Source organism: Vicugna pacos, chromosome 16, assembly GCF_048564905.1.
Source record: "Vicugna pacos chromosome 16, VicPac4, whole genome shotgun sequence".
NCBI lineage: Eukaryota > Metazoa > Chordata > Mammalia > Artiodactyla > Camelidae > Vicugna > Vicugna pacos.
Window position 1 is genome coordinate 8,672,042 of NC_133002.1, and position 19,167 is coordinate 8,691,208.

The window sequence follows — 19,167 nt, forward strand, 5'->3', positions numbered from 1 at the left end:
TATGTAAGTGAGTTTGGATGTGGATTTCTTGCTCTCTTCCTAGGGTCCTTTTCCAGGCGGGACCTTCTCCTCTCAGGGGTGGCGGCCTGGCATCTCCTGGTTTTTTTCCTATTTCTAGAACCTCTTGGGGTGAGTCAGTTAGTTGAAAAGCCACTGCATCTGGGTGTGGGAAGACTCCCCAGTGACTGACCTTATATTTTCACTTTGACTCATGATTTAATATTTCCTTTTTCCTCTTATGTGTAATTGGAAGTAGAAATTCTGTTTTTTTTTTTCCTGGAGAACTGCTTTTGGGGGGTGGGGGTGTTCAGTTTTGTTCTGCTGCCTGCTGAGTTTGGGAGGGGTGGCAAGACAGTTCTGTCCACCAGGTCACCTAGAGGAGATACTTTAGGTCTCCTTGATTTAGTGTCTCCCACTCAGTTTGCATGCGTTCACAGGTAACATTCCAAGTCTTTCCATCACTAGATAGGGCATCTGTCCACTGGTCAGCTAGTTTATGTTACTTTATAGTAACATTTGTTATCTTTTCCATAGTTCCTGGCACCTGGAAGCATTTTTTGTGAGACGCAGCAATACTTAACCGATATGCTTGAGGTGGGGTGTATTTTAAGTGTGGTCTTCTATATCTCCCTTTCACAAATCCACTCTAAAGCATCCATCTACGAGCAGTTGTGGTCTCCACCTAGCATCCAAAAGTGGCATGTAAAGCCAGTGACATTGTTAAGGTTTTACCAATTCATGTTTCAAAAATGTCAACTCCTGCTCAGGTCAGCATCAGCCAATTTTTTCTTTAATTCAGTGATTAATTTTTATAAAAGAATAGTTTTTTTAAGATAAACTTTACATTTTAGAATAGTTTTAGATTTACAGGGAGATTGTGTAAAGAGTACAGAGATTTTTGTTGTCAAGATTTTGACGTTTGTTGGAAAACTTTTTAATTGGGAGTTCTCTCTTGAGTTATTTGGTGGTGGCTGTGTACTTCTGGATACTGACTAAGCCGACTCTTTCAGGCGGTGGCTGGATCTCAGTCTCTCTTTCATAATCAGAGTGGGTTATATCAAGAAATCCTCTTGTTGAATAATCATTTCCCCCTCATTATATTCGTGCAGATGTGGTCACTTTCTGGTTTCAGGTGGGATACGCCTCTACACAGTTGGTGAATTAACTGATCAACACAAATAGGTCTTTAAGGTTCCACCTCTCAGTCTTTGAGGGTAATATGAAGGTATACAACTTAGGAATATTACTTTGGAGGATATATACAGACAAAGGGTCGGTGTTAGCAAGATTTGTGTGTCCATTTTGGGTATCACAATTGGATCTGACTTTCTCAGCCACCTTATACTCAAATGGCCATATTTTATAACAAAAACATACCATTGAATATTTTATTATACATTAAAATATTTTCTTCTTTTGTTATTCATCGTTATATGATTTGACGACCTTTTTTGTTTTATTGTGAAGTGATTTTTTTCCCTTTTTCAGTTTTATTAGGTAGAATTATTACAGTTTGACCGCATATATACATTGTATTGCATGTAAATACATATATACAATATACTGCATAATTTTTTTTAGTTTACCTATATGTACTGATCGTTGTTTCTAAGAACAGATTAGAGCTTTAATTTTTATAAACTTACATAGTTATCAAAAGAATAAAGCCAACTATGTAATAAGAATCAACAGAATGTGATAATCCAGTCATAAAGGACAGTCAAATGTGGTTATACATATTCAAGAAATCAGACATCTAAGTTATAAATAATAAGCAGTTCATTTGTGTCCTTATTTTTCTTTTTTTTTAGATTCCACATATAGGTGATATCATATGGCATTTTTCTTTCTCTTTCTGGTCCACTTGTGAAGTGATTTTAAATCAACTTTAATAAGGTATCATTTATGTACAATAAAATGCATTTATCGTAAATATACATTCCCATGAGTTTTGACCTTATATCTCTGACCATGAAAATATATGCAACATTTTCATTACCCCACAGTGTTCTTTTGTGCCCCACACCAGTCAGCCTCCTTGGCCCCACTGGTTTGCTTTCTGTTACCATGGGTTGAATTTGTCTTTTCTAGAGTCATATAAATAGTATCATATATACTGTTTTGTTTAGGTGGCTTTTTCTACTCAGCATAATGTCTTTGTGATTCATCTACATTATTATGGGTATCAGTAGTTCATTCCTTTTTCAAAACTTTGTATTTTGAAATATTTAAAATATTCACAGGAAATTGCAAAGGTCGGACAAAGAAGTCCCACGTGCATCTTAACGTTGACTACAGTACAAGATCGAAACCCGGAAACTGATTCTGGTACCATGGGTGTGTATAGTCTTATGCCATTCTTCATGCGTGTGGATCTGTGTAACCACCGTTGCAAATGAGATACAAAACAATTCCACTAGCCGAAAGATCTCCCTGGTTTCACATTCTCTCTTCTCCCCTCAACATCCCTGACCCTAGGCATCGACTAATTTGTTCTCCATCTCTGTAATTTTGTCATTTCTAGAATATTATGTAAATGGAGTCATAGTATGTAGCCTTTTGTGATTGGCTTTTTTTTTTCCCATTCAGCATGATGTTCTTGCATATAGTGGAATCATGTTTTTTAATCTACTGTGCCAACCCCCTAGGCCTCCTCTGACTCTGGTTGGTGGCGGGAGGGTGGTGGATGTTGGATGGAGATGGAAGTTTATGATCTCCATGTGATCTCTCCCCTGACATTTTGGAAGGGAAGCCCCATCAATACCAAGTGGGGATGAAAGTCCTAGATCTCCACCCACTCTTCTCTGAGACCACCCCCAGCAAGGGGCAGTTAGAGGTGCCTTATTCCAGCCAGGCAAGAATGGAAGTCAGGGCTCCCCGTGTAGCATTTACCGATGGTGTGGTGATGGGTCTGTGATTCTTTCCATGGTGTTTGGCTGGGATAGAGTGATTACATCTTAAAGTTTTCTGTCTTGCTGGTTTGTTCCTTTCCTCTTCCTTTTCCCAGAGGGATTTCTTGAGGATTATTTTGTTTGTGCCCACTGGTGTTCCCAGGTTGGCAGCTTCTCCAGCACCTGGATATATAAGGCAAAAAGAAAACCCAGGGAACTCACTGCCATGTTTTTCCCGAGGTCCTAAGTTCCCTACCTGGTCTACCTTCTTATCTCTACCTTTTAGAGTCTTCTTATGTTTGTTATATATATCACGTCCATAGTTTTTAGCTGTACTTAGGAAGTATAGAAGGAAGTGTATCTATTTCATCTTCATTTCATCCCTTTGCTTTTGTTCTTGTTTTTTTGCTGAGTAATGGTCCATTGTGTTGCAGTACCACATTTGTTTGTCTAATTACCTGTTGATGCACACTTGGATTGTTTCCAGTTTTTGGCTTTATGAATAATGCTGCTTTGAATATGATTTACCACTTCTAAGAATATACATCATCAAGTCTTTGTGTGAACACATTTTCATTTCTCTTGGATAAAAACCTAGGGGTGGAATTGCTGAGTCATATGGTAAATATATGTTTAACTTTATAAGAAACTGTCAAACTGTTTTCCAAAGTAGTTGTACCATTTTACTTTCCCAACAGCAATGCTCTTCATCCTCACCAACACTTGGTATTGACAGTCTTTTAAGTTTTAGTCATTCTCATTTTAATTTGCTTTTTTCTGGTGACTGACGTTGTTGAACATCCTTTCATGTGTCTATTTGCCATTTGCATATCTTTGGTAATGTGTCTGTTAAAATATTTGGCCTATTTTGTTTTATTGGGTTGTCTGTCTTCTTATTATGGAGTTGTAAAAGTCCTTTGTATATTCTGGATACAAGTTGTTTATTAGATATATGTTTTACAGATATTTTCTTCTAGTCTGTGGCTTGTCTCTTCATTGTCTTAACGGTGTCTTTTGAATGAAACAAGTTTTACATTTTGATGAAATCTGATGAAGTCTTATCAATTTTTTTCTTTTGTAGTTGATTTTTTTTGATCCTACCTAAGAAAACTTTACCCAAGCCAGAATAAAGAAAACATTCTCCTATATTTATGTCTGAAAGTGTTACAGTTTCAATTTTTATATTGCAGTTTATAATTTATTTTGAGTTATCTTTGTATATGGTATGAGGTAAGGGTTGAGATCCATTCTTTTGTATATGGATACCCAATTATTTCAGCATCTTTTGTTGAAAAGACTAATCTTTTGTTGAAAAGACTGACCTAAATTACCTCAGAACCTTTGTTGATCAATTGACCTTATATGTGTGGGTCTATATCTGCACTCTTTGTCTACTATGCCAATATCATACTGCTAATAATATATAATACTGTTTCATATATTAATATATATTAATATGTAATAGTAGAGTAGCTTAGCTTTATAGTTAGCTAGTTCCGTAGTAAGTCTTGAAGGTTCAGGTAGTTTAAGTCCTCCAACTTTGTTCTTAGTTTTCCAAATTGTTTTGGATATTCTAGATACTTTACATTTCTATTTTATTTGAGATTCGGTGTGTCCATTTCTACAAAATAGCTGTCTGGTACTGCGCTAATCTATAGATCAATTTAGGGAGAACTGACATCTTTTTTTTTAAACTTTTTTAATTGAGTTATAGTCATTTTACAATGTTGTGTCAAATTCCAGTGTAGAGCACAATTTTTCAGTTATACATGAACATGCATATATTCATTGCCACATTTTTTTTTCGCTGTGAGCTACCACAAGATCTTGTATATATTTCCCTGTGCTATACCGTATAATCTTGTTTATCTATTCTACATATGCTTGTCTAGGAAGAACTGATATCTTAACATCTTAACTATATTGAGTCTGCTGATCTGTGAACATGGTATACCTCTCCATTTATGTAGGTGTTCTTTAATATTTCTCACAATGCTTGTAGATTTAAATTTTCAGTTCTGGTCATGTCTTGTAATTCTGAGACCAGTTTTCCCTCCTTCCTTCCTCACTTCCTCTGGCCCTCTTTATCTCTCTCTTCCTTGCCTCCTCTCTCCCTTCTCTCCTCCCTTTGTTCATTTATCCCTTCCTTCCTTTTAGTCTTTCATTCTTTTTTCCTTTTTAAATTCAGCTATATAGTACATATTTTGAATCCTTTGGCCATTTCATGAAGTTTATTGAAACTTGAAGTCTGTTCTGTAGATAAATACAATTAAGTAACCTTAGAATAGAGTTAGCTAGAAGTTGCAGCCAAGCACACAGCACTACTGTGTAGAGAGGCAGTACAGGACACTCATTAAGAGTACAGGCTATGGATCCAGACATTCTGTGTTTGCAGACCTGGCTTCACCCTTACTAGATGTGTGACTCAGGAAAGTTATTTCATCTTCTTTGTGCTTCAACTTCTTTATTTGTAAAATTGTAAAAATTCTGGAGGAGCCAGAGCTGTATAATAAATGGGAGAGGAAGGAAGGGAAAAAGAAGGAAGAAAATACTTGAAGATGCAGCCCACTACCTCCATTTTCCTTTTTGCAGGGTTTCTGAGTCTCAGTCAGGCCTGAGCAGGGGGAAAGTGTATAAGCTTTGAATTAGATAAAAATGCAAATCTGATAATAGATTAGACTAGACATTTTAATATCTGAAATTATCATTATTTTAACAACCAAAGTGACACAAAAAGCTATGAAACTTGAATGCTAATTAAGCAGGTCAATTCAGTTTGTAAAAATTCATTGGACTGTATACACATATGTGTACTTTTCTATATGTACCTTGTATTTCAATAAAAATTTAACAGAAAGCCACAGGTTGTAATATAATCGAGAGGTATAGAAAGGAGATATTAAACAGCAAGTCCTAGGACGGTGGAGAGTTAAACATAAAGAGTTTTTTTTCATGTGCCTATTGGCCATTTGTATGTCTTCATTGGAGAAATGTTTGGGTCTTTGGCCCATTTTTGGATTGGGTTGTTTGGCTTTTTGTTATTAAGTTGTATGAGCTGTTTATATATTCTGGAAGTTAAGCCCTTGTCAGTTGCATCATTTGCAAATATTTTCTCCCATTCTGTAGGTTGTCTTTTTTGCTTTATTTATGGTTTCTTTTGCTCTGCAAAAGCTTGTAAGTTTAATTAGGTCCTATTTGTTTATTTCTATTGCCTCAGTAGACTGCCCTAGGAAAACACTGCTACAATTTGTATTAGAGAATGTTTTGCCTATGTTCTCTTCAGGGAGGTTTATAGTGTCTTGTCTTAAGTTTTTAGGCTATTTTGGGTTTATTTTTGTGTATGGTATGAGGGAGTGTTCTAATTTCATTGAGTTACATGCAGCTGTCAAGCTCTCCCAACACCACTTGTCAAAGAGACCTTTTCTCCATTGTATATTCTTGCCTCCTTTGTCAAGATTAATTGACAATATCATTAGTTATCAGAGAAATGTAAATCAAAACTACAATAAGGTATCACCTCAACCGGGGGCCATCATTAGAAAGTCTACAAACAATAAATGCTAGAGAGGGTGTGGAGAATGGGAAACCCTTCTGCAATGTTGGTGGGAATGTAGTTTGGTGCAGCCATTATGGAAGATAGTAGGGAGATTCCCTAAAAAACTGAAAATTTTTTTACCCTATGATCTAGCAATTCCATTCCTGGGCATATACCCAGAGAAAACTCTAATTCAAAAAGACAATGTGCACTCCAGTGTTCATAGCATGGAGATGGTCATTCTAAGTGAAGTAAGCCAGAAAGAAAAATACCATATGATATCACTTACATGTGGAATCTAAAAAAAAAAAGAGAGAGAGAGAGAGAGAGGACAGAAATGAACTTATTTACAAAACAGACAAAATTGCAGACATAGAAAGCAAACTTATGGTTATTGGGGGGAAAGTGGCGATGGGAAGAGATAAATTGGGAGTTTGGGATTTGTAGTTACTAACTACCATATATAAAATAGATAAACAACAAGGTCCTACTGTACAGCACAGGGAACTATATTCAATACCTTGTAATGGCCTATAATGAAAAAGAATAAGAAAAGGAATATATATATGTAAATATGTAACTGTATCACTATGCTATATATATGGAACACAACATTGTAAATCAACTAGACTTCAATTAAACAAAGAGAGATTTTATGATTGTGCCCTACTAAGTTCTGCCCATTCATACCAGTGGCAGGTTGATTATTATCTGACCTTTTGTTGTATCCACAGTCTGGCATAGCCAGGGAAACACTAGGTATGTGTGCCTTGCTGGGAAATTTTATTATGAAATTAATGGAAAGGGTTTCAAACTGCGGAGTGACATTTTGGGACACTCATCATAGTTTCTTTTTAAATTTTTAAAATTTATTTAATTTCTTTTTTTAAAGCTTTTTTTGGGGGGGTGGTAATTAGGTTTAATTATTTAAAAATTTTTTTTGGCAGGGGGAGGTAATTAGGTTTATTTATTTATTTTTTAATAGCGGTACTGGGGATTGAACCCAGGACCTCATGCATGCGAAGCACACACTAACCCTACCCCAGCTGAGTTTCTGTGTCAATAGATTGGAGGAGACCAGTGGATTGGGCAGGGCAGTCACGAGGCTGTCATGCAAGTTCAGGCTGGATTAGGGCACTGCATGGGGTTAGGGATTAAGATTACCTTGGCACCCCCAGGCCCTACATCTCCACTGAGGATCCCTGGACACAATTATCTGCTGGGTATCAACATTTAGATATTAGAAGACAACCTCTGTCTCAACACGTTCAATCTGTCCTCATTATCTTCCTCCCCAAACCTGATCCCATTCCAATGTTCCCAATGTCTGTGAATCATTTTCTTTGTGTACTAGTTATGCAAGCCAGAATTTCGGAGTCACTTTTACCTCCTCCAACCTTTCTCAAGCCCTGTTGATTTTCTCCCTTAAATGCCTCTCAGATCCTTTATTTTCTCTGCCTCTCCACAATCTTTCCCCCTGTTGAAGCTGTCTGGGCTATTGCAGCAGGATCCTAATATGTCCGCCTTTGCCCAACTACTCCGACCTGCGTCCGATTCACTCACCGCACTAAAGTCGATTGATCTGAATTATTCAGGATTCTCATGGCTGGATCCATTCTGGTGCCTCTAGTTGAATGGCCCCGCTCTCAGCATACAGATGGTATCTGAGGGCATCGGAAGAGATGAAAGTGGCCAAGGATGGTTGTGTGAAGATGACCTCAGACAGAATCCTGGGGGCACTGGCTGCACCTAGTTGCTAGATCTAGAAATAGCCAGGATGCTTGTGATCCAATCCAGTCTCATCCACCCAAAAGGGAGTGTCCAGAATATCTAGCCAAATCAAGAAGTCTGCCCCTTCTCCACTGTATTTTTTTTTCTCCTCTAAGCTTTATTACTGTAAGGCTTAGCGGCTCTGAGTCACCCAAAGGACTCGCTCATCTGTCAGTCTGTTTCCATCCCCAGGTTTCTGGGAATTTGATCTCCCTCTATCCACAGTTTAACAAGAAGAGCCAGGTTGACATCATTTTCCTGGGTGTAGTTGATTGCTTTAGAGATAAGCACCTGAGTGGGGCTGGCTAATTATTCCCAAGAACTTGGAAGTAAAGGCTGAGACTTCAGCTTGGCCTGATGAGATAAGGAGGGGTTCCTGTGTCCCCCGGAAGTGCTCTGGTCCCTGGTTCCAGCCTTGTCTCAGCCTGATCTTGAGGCTCAGCTATCTCTGCTGTTGAGTTCTGTGAGTAACCATAGGTTTCTTAAAATACAATTTCCTTCACAAATTTAAGCTGGCTTAAGTGGGTTTCTGTTACAGGGACTCAAAATACTCCTTCTTGATGACTCTGAGGGAACACTGTTTAAATTCCTTTTTATATGCGTAAAGACAGCCTGCCGCTAGCCATAAAATTGTTTGTTTCTTCCTGGAGAAAAAACTAGAGATGACAGACTACATATTAAACAAATAAGCACAAAGTTCTACCCTCTTTGCAAAAGATAAATGTTGCAACAAAGGAAGAACTTCACTGTTTGTAGAATTCCTACTTGAGCTCTTTGACCGTAAGTCCTCTTCAGCTTTGCTTACTTAAATTTTATTGCTATTCAAGAATTAGAGGGGAAGGAGGTTGCCCTTGAACCTGCCTGCTTGTTTTTCCTGAGCCCAAGGTAGGTAGCCTTTCAGGAAGGTGGAGCGTCAGAAATCCTCAAAGGGGTGAAAAAAAATTTATCTCAGCTGTGGAGGGTTAAAACTTGCATGGACATTATTTGAATACCTCTTAGCTCTGATTTAGCTTGGGGATGGAGGGGAGAACGTTAGAAAAGCCTTCCACGTGTGTCTGTCCCTTTCTGCGTCCTGAAATTAAGCCTAGCTTATTGAGATTTTCTTGTTTTTTGGCAAAGACCTAAAGAAACTGGGGTTGGGACTCATTGTGGGGCTCGCTTTCCTGGAGGCTTGCTGGGGCTTGCTGAGGAGGTGGTCTTAGAAGGATGGAGGGGCGCTGGTTGGGGGGAGGCTGTTGGAGGGGTGTTGGGGGAGGGGCATGGGGGAGTTGTCCCTGTCTCCCCCTTGCTAGTCTTTCGGCTGTGGGAGGCAGCTCAGTTCCCGTTCTCCTTTTTTATTTGGTGGGGGAGGGGAGTAATTAGGTACTGGGGATCAAACCCAGGACCTCATGCATGCTAGGCAGGCACTCTACCACTGAGCTGGACCCTCCCGCCTTGAGTTCCCTTACATTACAGCCCATAGGTGCTTGGAAGTACAGTTGGGAGAAACTTTGTTAGCTTTTCAATTGTATTCCTCATTTATTTCTTAATGTTCTTGTCCTTTGCATCGGATGGTAGGGTTTTTAAGATTATGCTCTGACGCGGTTTTAGAAAATGTCCACAAAGTCTTTGACATTCTGTCCACTGAAAGGTGGTGGTGGTGAGGTCTGTGTTCTTCCCTCGCCTGGAACCTGGGCAGATTTGTAACTCACTTGTAATCAACAGAGTGTGATGGAAATGATGGAAATGTGAATTCTGAGACCAGGTCGGAATAAATGCTTGCCCTTCAGCCTTGTTTCTGAAGTCTGAGCGCAGGTGGCAGAGAGGCCACGTGTAGGTGCTGTGGTCAGTATCTCCAGCGGAGGGCTCAGCAGACAGCCCACATCAGACGCCAGAGTGGGGAGTGAAGGTGTCTCCACGTGAGTCCAGCCTCTAGCAGTTGGGCCTTCCAGCCCTGGAGGCTTCCCAACGGAGGCCCCAGAGGTTGTGCAACAGAGACCGGCCTTTTCTGCTGGCCTCATCTGGATCTCTGACCCACAGAATCTGGGAGCAAATTAAGATGTTTGTTTTAAACCTTTACATTTTGGGGTAACCTGTTCTAAAGCAATAATAGTCAGTAAAACACACTCCTCAGCTGAGCCTCCCGCCCCTCTCTGTTCAATTAGAAGCTCGGAGGGCGGTAACTGAGAACTCATGGTCCCCGCGGGCCCACCGGCTCCCAAGAAGGAAAGAAAACGGAGGAGCCGAGTCAAGGGTTCCCTTTTATTCTTCCCCTAATTACCAGTGAGATTTCTCATTGCCCCAAGACCTGGACCTTTACATGGATGAAGCTTCCTCATCAAAGAAACATCAGGAGAAGGGACAAGTGTTCACCTCTTTCAAGAGGGTATTTTACAGAGTTTATTCTACATCTTTCCTCCCCCTCGAACTATTTCAGCTTACTCTTTTATTTCCTTTCATTTTCTTTTATTGTCATAATATAAATTATAGTAAAGTTAAAGGAATAAGTTATAATAAATTTATGTTATATAATTTAAAAGTTATAAAACTTAGTTATAATAAAAGAATAAAAATCCTTTTATTTGTTTTCTCTCATTTTAGGGTTTCTCTTCAAATGTCTCATGTTCCTTGGCTATCTCTTCCCACATGTGTGCGGAATTACAACTCTGGAAGCTGTGAGTATGCGGGCCTCATACAGGGAAATCGGTACGTGAAAGGGCTCTGTTGTTGGGTTTACCCTCACCTGTTAGTTAGAGCAAGAAGGGCTTTTCTCTGGAGGGGTTTCATTCTGCAGAAAAGGACTGTCCCGTTTCCTGCTTCAGTAGTCTGAGCTGCTCGCAAATCTAGGAGCAGGTTAGGGAAGGACTGAGGTCCCCATCACTTGGTGTCAAGTTTCACTTAATCTTCCTGTGTTCAGTGCAATACCTCACCCCACTCCCTCTACTCAACCTGGTCTCCCCAACCCTGGAACCTCTCATTTCTTCATAAGATAAGCCTCCTGTCTCTCGCAGTGTGGAAGGTGCCAGCCTGCAAATGTGGGATTCATGGGGGTTTAGTGGTCTGGTCTCTCAGTAACACACTTCCAAGTACCTCCTCATTTTAGCTTCCTGTCTCACCTACAGTTTTTGTGTTACCTTGAATCTCCAAGGGCTAAACCTTTCCAGGTTCTGTGAGGTTTAATTGGCTCATTTCCCAGTGGGCATCCCTCTTCAAGTTAGGAAGAATAAATTGCCCAAAGCTACACATGGAACTCAGGCTCCACCTCAGGTTTGTCCATCCTCAAATCTCCATATTTCTTATTTTATAAAACCAGAATAAAGCCTGATAATCTTAATTTCAGAATATGGATGCAGGATCCCTAAATGTTAACAAACTCAATTTACCACAATATGGAAAAATATATACAAGGCAAGCAACTCAGGTCCTTCAAATGCCCAGAAGAAAAGATGAAGAGAGACCTACCAAGACACTATCATGAAATTTCAGAACACTGGGGTGAAGAGATTTAAAAACTTTGAGCTGTTTGTATATTCTGGAAATTAAACCCTCATCAGTTGCATCACTTGCAAATATTTTCACCCAGTCCATAGTTTGTCTTTTCAGTTTGTTTATGGTTTCCTTTGCTATGCAAAGCTTGTAAGTTTCACTGGGTCCCCTTTGTTTATTTTTGCTTTTATTTCTATTACCTTGGCAGACTGACCTAGGAGAACGTTGCTGGGATTTATGTCAGAGAATGCCTGTATTCTCTTCTAGGAGATTTATGGTGTCCTATCTTATGTTTAAATCTTTAAGCCATTTTGAATTTATTTTTGTGTATGGTGTAAGGGAGTATTCTAACTTCATTGATTTACAAAACAGAAACAGACTTGTAGACATAGAAAACAAACTTATGGTTCCCAAAGGGGAAAGAGAGGGGAGGGATAAATTAGGAGTTCGGGATTTGTAGATACTACTACACATAAAATAGATAAATAATAATTTTATGCTGTGTAGCACAGGGAACTATATTCAATATCTTATAATAACCTGTAATGAAAAAATATGAAAAAGAATATGTATAGATGTATAACTGAATCACTATGCTGTACACCGGAAACTAACATAACATTGTAAATCAGCTATACTTAAAAAAAATTTTTTTGAGGGCGGAGGTAATTAAGTTTCTTTATGTATTTTTAAGTAATTTTTATTTTCTTTTATTTATTTATTTATTTATTTATTTATTTATTTATTTATTTATTTATTTATTTTTTAGTGGAGGTCCTGGGGATTGAATCCAGGACCTTGTGCATGCTAAGCACACACTACCACTAAGCTATACCCTCCCCACTCAACTATACTTTTTCATTAGAAAAATCTTTGAGAGAGAAAAAGAGAGATGGAGATCGGGAATCAGATTTGGCTCTGCATTGGTTGATGAATAACACTGGAAGTTAAGAAGACAATAGAGCAATCCCTTCAAAATTCTGAAACAGAATGATTTTCAACCCAGAATTCTCCACCCAGCTCAATTATCAACCCAACATGAGGGTAAATAAAGACACTTTCAGGTACACAAGATTGCAAAGCATTTCCCTCCCATGCATCCTTTCTGAAGAAGCTCCTGGAGGCTGTGCTGTAAACCAAGAGGAAGGCATGGGATACAACATACAGGAATCTGACACAGGAGAAAAGTGAAGGGAATCCTCAGGGCGAGGGTGATCGGAGAGTCCAGGATGACAGCTGTACACTAGATGCAGAAGGAAACAAATTCAGGTTGAAGCCGTGCAACTCCAGAGAGAGACAGGTTGCGGGCTGCCGCCCCCATGAGTCCCACTACCGTCATGCAAACTTCCTTTGGTATGATTTTTTAAAATTTTTATTTTTTTGATTTATAATGTGTTAGTTTCTGGTGTGCAGCATAGTGATTCAGTTACACACACACAGACATGCACATACTCTTTTTCAGTACAGGTTACTATAAGCCACTGAATATAATTCTCTGGGCTGTACAGTAGGACCTTGTTGTTTTATCTATTCTGTACATAGTAGTTTGTATCAGTCAATCCCAAACTTCCAGTTTATCCCTCCCTCCCCTCTCCCCTCCCCCAACTCCAGTACCATAAGTTTGTTTTCTATGTCTATGAGTCTGTTTCTGTTTTGTAAATTAGTCATCTGTGTCATTTTTTAAGATTCTACATATAGATGATATCATATGATGTTTGTCTTTCTCTGACTTAATTCACTTAGTATGATGATCTCCAGGTCCATTGGTCCATCCACGTTGCTGCCAATGACATTATTTCATTCCTTTTTATGGCCGAGTAGTGTTCCATTGTATATATATACCACATTTTCTTTATCCATTCATCTGTTGATGGACATTTAGGCTGCTTCTGTGTCTTGGCTATTGTAGAAAAGTGCTGTTATGAACGTTAGGGTGCACCATCCTGCAAACTTCTAAATCAAGGATAAAATGCCCAGAGAGTCTGGCCCAGATTTTTCTCTGTACTTCACCCACATGCTGATCACTCCTGCATGTCCTGCTGCCTGATCTGCTGTGCATACTGTCTAGAAATGTTCTGCTTTGACCTCTTCTAGGAGTTGGAGGGAAGTCACGGTCAGCAGAAAATCCAGAGCAGCCTTTCCCTCTGACTGTCTCCTGGCCGAACACCTGCAACCTGGCCTGTGCTACAGTGCTGCCACATGTCTTACCTGTGCTGACCCTGATGCCCTGTGTTACGCATCATCTTACTCAATGGTTTTCCCATAAAAGGCTCTTACAAATGCCCAAGGAAGCTGCAGCCAGACCATGACCCAGAAACATTTCAGCTTATCTTCTCTTTCAACAGTGGCAGCATCGCCCTTTCCTTACCCTTCTTGACTGATGCTCGCCACTCAGATTTTCAAAACTGAGTACTATTTCAGGATGCATACATAGGCGGAAAACTGAAAGGAAAAATGGGACCGATCACCATAAAAGTGACACAGTGGTTAGCACTGGGGGGTGTAGACAAGACGGCAATTGAGGAGGAATAAACAGAGGCTTGGAAAGGACTGGCTATGTTTTGTCTCTCAAACTGGGTAGATGACTGTTCGCTCCATTATTACATTTAAGTTGCACAAATGATTTTTATTGCCTCTTTTATTTGAGTGATGCATTTCACAACAAACCACTTTAAAAATCAGGTGATGTTACTCAATAAGTGAGGAAATGAATGGGGATGTGCTGAACTAAGAGATGTTCACCCAGAATCTTTGAACAATGAAAACACCTGCAAAGAGAAAGGAGAGGAAGAGACATGTGTGTCTGGCTCTTACTGTTGCAGGGAACAGAGACTTGCTTAATTTAACTCAAAAAAGGAGAGGGAGGTTGTTCTGAGCCTACGTGTGGCATAAACTGAAGGATAAAACTTAGAAACCTTTTCACTCTCCCTACAGGCATCTCGGTGTCTGTCTGCTCTGTCCCCTATTGGCTATATAGTAAACCTCCTCCGAGTTTACTATATAGCCAATAGGGGATAGTAATAGCTACATAGTAAACCTCCCCCAAGTTCTTTGGCATAAAACAGCAGTCATCATTTATTTATTGGCTCCTAAGTCTGTGATTTGGGAAGGGATTGGCAGGAACAGCTCATGTCTGCTCCATGAAGTGTTGGCTGGGTCAGCTGGCCTGGGGCTGGAGGATGTGGATGGCTTTACCCATATGTGTGGCTTCTCAGCTTAGGTGTCTAGAACAGCTAGGGGCTGGCTGGACCAATCTCTCCAGCAGGGCTTCTTTACCTGGTGACTCAAGGCTCCAAGAGAAGTAAAGCAGAAGCTGTCAGGCCCCTTAAGAACTGGCACTGTGTTGCTTCTGCTGCATTTTGTTGGCCAAAGTTAGTTCATACTATGGGAGGAGAAATAGACTTCACCTCTTGATGGGTAGGTAGTGTGGTGCTTACAGAGATGGGAAGGACACTTACAGACTTTTTTTTTTGCCAGAGGGAAGTAATTAGGTTTACTTATTTTTTTTAATGGAAGTACTGGGGACTGAACCCAGGACCTTGTGCGTGCTAGGCATGTACTCTACCACTGAGCTATACCCTCCCCCAACTTGGGGGCTATTTTTGGAGACAATTTGCCGTATCTTTTCTCCCACCACATACTTCTGATTTGCATATAATTTTAGTTTGCTGGTGCCTTACCTCCTCTCATGTTTTTCTGTCACCTCCACTTTATTGCTAACTAGCAAATTCTTTTTGTGTTTTTAGGTTCAAATTCTTTTTTTTTTAAATTTTTTAATTTTTTTAAATTTTTTTTGCATTTTTTATTGATTCATAATCATTTTACAGTGTTGTGTCAAATTCCAGTGTTCAGCACAATTTTCCAGTCATTCATGGACATATACACACTCATTGTCACATTTTTTTCTCTGTGATTTATCATAACATTTTGTGTATATTTCCCTGTGCTATACAGTGTAATCTTGTTTATCTATTCTACAATTTTGAAACCCCAGTCTATCCCTTCCCACCCTCTACCCACCCCGTAACCACAAGTCTGTATTCTCTGTCCATGAGTCTATTTCTGTCCTGTATTTATGCTTTGTTTTTGTTTGTTTGTTTGTTTTTGTTTTTGTTTTTTAGATTCCACATATGAGCGATCTCATGGGGTATTTTTCTTTCTCTTTCTGGCTTACTTCACTTAGAATGACATTCTCTAGGAGCATCCATGTTGCTGCAAATGGCATTATGTTGTCGGTTTTTATGGCTGAGTAGTGTTCCATTGTATAAATATACCACCTCTTCTTTATCCAGTCCCCTGTTGATGGACATTTAGGCTGTTTCCATGTTTTGGCTATTGTAAATAGTGCTGCTATGAACATTGGGGTGCAGGTGTCATCCTGAAGTAGATTTCCTTCTGGATACAAGCCCAGGAGTGAGAATGATTTCTTTCAATTATCAAAGAGCATTAAGTCAGTAGTGTCAAGGGGCCACTGGACTTCAGTCTCTGCTTTGCGGAGAGACCTGGGACCTTGCCTGCTTTGCAGCCCTTCTCTCCTGCGGGGACGGACCCCTGATGTCTTCTGATCCTGCCCTTCCCTGTTCCTTCCCTCTAGCTCCTCATCCCCCACCTGCGATACACCATGGAAATCAACATCCGGGCCAGGACTGGGCTGGTCTCTGACTTTGGAGTTTTTGACCGGGTATGAGGAGAGAAAGGGGGATCCTGGAGTTTACACTCCCCCTGCGTGTGGCAGGTGGATTTGTCTGACCCACTGGCCTTGCTCCTCAGGTGGTGAGCACAGGTGGCAGCGGCCACGTGGAGCTGCTCAAGTGAGCGGGAGCCTTTCTAACGTATAGCTCGTTCTGTCCCCCGGATGACCTGGCTGACCGAGGCCTCCTGGGAGTCAAGTCTTGTTTCTACACCCAAGATGCCCTGGGGCTCTGGAAAATCATCTCTCGGTGAGGCAGGGGGAAGACACATCTGGGGTGGGGTGGGGATGGAGGCTGGGAGAACAGGAGGTCTGTGCGCCAGTTTGGGGGCGGTGAGCCCCGGCCTGGCTGTGCCCACGAGGAGCAGAGGGCCGGCGGGCCCCCTGTCAACCGCAGCCCTCTTGCCCTGGTCCCTGTGCTGGCAGCTACGTGGCGGGAATTGTGAGTCTCCACTATGAGACAGACGACTCTGTGAAAGAGGACCTTGAGCTGCAGACCTGGTGTCGGGAGATCACTGAGGTTTGGCTGCTGGGGGCCCAGGACCGAGGTGAGATGAGCCCGGAGATCTCCCACACGAGAGGTTCCTCCTGGGAACCCCCAGAATCCTCTCTACTTCTATGGAAACATTCAGAAGCATTTCCAACCCCTACAAAAACACCCAAAGCCTTCCCAAATTTCTTTTGCTCTCAACTAGAGACAGGTCCCCATCCTGTACACGGATGCAGTGGGACCAGTGGTTGTGTATAAACGTTTAACAACTGGCTCTCTAGGGGGAAATATGCCCTAATTTGTAGCCTTTGCCCATTTCCATGGTGTAAATATTCACACCGAGGCTTCCAAGGGGATGTCAGCCAGCCTGCTACATATCTGCACATTTGCCATCATTGGCTCTTGTGAGCCTGTATGAGCCACATCAGGACCCTGTGGGTGGGACCCACTCAGCAGAGCTCCCCACTGCCTCCACCCCAACCCCTGCTCATGGCACGTCCCACAATAGTTACCAAGAGTCCTTGGCGTCCTTCTTGCGTCTCTTGTTCTCCCCCTCGGTCCCTCTGAGCTCTGCCTCCGTCCCTGGCCTCATAGCTTCTAACTCTCCCTCCCCACTGCAGGGTTTCCCGTCTCCTTACAGTCCAAGCACCAGCTTTGCCACTTCGTGACTATGTGCATCTTCACCTGCACTGGCCAGCACTCCTCCAGTCACCTGGGCCAGGTGCTTATCACGGCAAGCAGCCGGGCATTTTCGCCTGGAGTGGGGAGGGCCGCTGTGGGAAGGTGGGCCGCGGGATTTCCGTGCTTAGCAGACACTGACGGTAGCTATCCGCCCCTCCACAGCTGGACTGGTACGCTTGGGTCCCTAACGCGCCCTGCACGATGCGGCTGCCCCCGCCAACCACCAAGGATGTGACACTGGAGGTGGTGATGGCAACACTGCCCAACTTTCATCAGGCTTCTCTCCAGATGTCCATCACCTGGCAACTGGGCAGACGCCAGCCCATTATGGTGAGAGCCTGGTGCCCGGGTCGCAGGAAAGCGGGTGGATGCAGGGAGGTGTGGCACCCCAAACTGAGCATCAGTCCAGCTCTTAGCTGCCTTTTCCCCTCCATTCCAGGTGGCTCTGGGTCAGCATGAGGAGGAGTATTTTTCAGGCCCTGAGCCCAAGGCTGTGCTGAAGAAGTTTAGGGAGGAGCTGGCTGCCCTGGATAAGGACATTGAGATCCGGAACGCAAAGCTGGACTTGCCCTATGAATACCTGCGGCCCAGCCTGGTGGAAAACAGTGTGGCCATATGAGCACCCCTAGCCTTTGGCTGCTTCAGTCCCCTTCCAGCCAAGCCACACCCACCGCTTAGTGCTGTCAGTCTTGCCCGCCCCGAGCCCCATCCTCTTCCCAACTCCCACCCTCAAAGAGTCACCTTTTCAGTGTCTGTGCCTAGTGAGATCACACTTAACTCTGGACGCCCCACCTAGGGACCCCCGTCCTCATTTCTTCCTCCCCCTCCCCTTTCTCCTTCATCTTTCAGATCTCCCACAAGGCAGATAACAGCCCCACCGATACAAAGGGTTTCAAGAATAGAACAGGGTAATAACACAGTTTATTCTACAGGAATCAGATAGGATTTTGAACCTAAATCGAGCTTAATATCAAGAAAAATATATTTGAGACTAATGAAGGAAAAGAATGTAGTCCAAACGATCCTAAAGCAAACACTGGCAAAGAGTATACCACTCGTCTTTCTAACCAGGTAGGATTTCCCACCTGTCCTGAAACCAGACACAACACAAAGCCAACCATTAACACAGCAGTTCTCAAGATTTTCATTTCATGGCCGACTTACAAAATCATCCGCGCAAGTAAGTAACTCCCAGCTGGAGGAATTTGGCTTCGGGGTTTTGCCGGCGGGATCCATATCTATAACCCCTTTGATGTTCACCTTTTGCTCCAAATTAAAATAATCAGCTGGAAAAATACTGAAAACCAATCTCATCATTTTAACGAGGGACAACAAAGGAAACAATAAAATCCAACTTCGGTGTCTGATTAAAATTTTGCAAAAATAAACTTGGAAGTTTGATTTCTTCCTATGATCATCCATGGATATTTTAAGACAGAAACTAACAGGAAGCAATAGCCAAAACTGTTGGGTTTACAGTGTGAACACAGTTGCTTCTTGCCTCTAATTCTGTTTAATTTGGCAGAAGACATATGGATAATGCTTGATGCGATTCTTGATGGAAGAATAGGAAACAAAGAGCTGAGAAGGGCGGGCAGAGCTTAGCGCTGGGATCTAGGAGAGCCCCCAAGGTCAGAGAGAGCCT

At 41.7% G+C, this 19,167-nt stretch overlaps 1 pseudogene; it reads left to right on the top strand.

Moving 5' to 3' along the window:
- The first annotated feature begins 2,186 nt into the window (after positions 1–2,186).
- LOC102534833 (polyunsaturated fatty acid lipoxygenase ALOX15-like) lies at positions 2,187–18,923 on the top strand (annotated as a pseudogene).
- Positions 18,924–19,167: the final 244 nt, after the last annotated feature.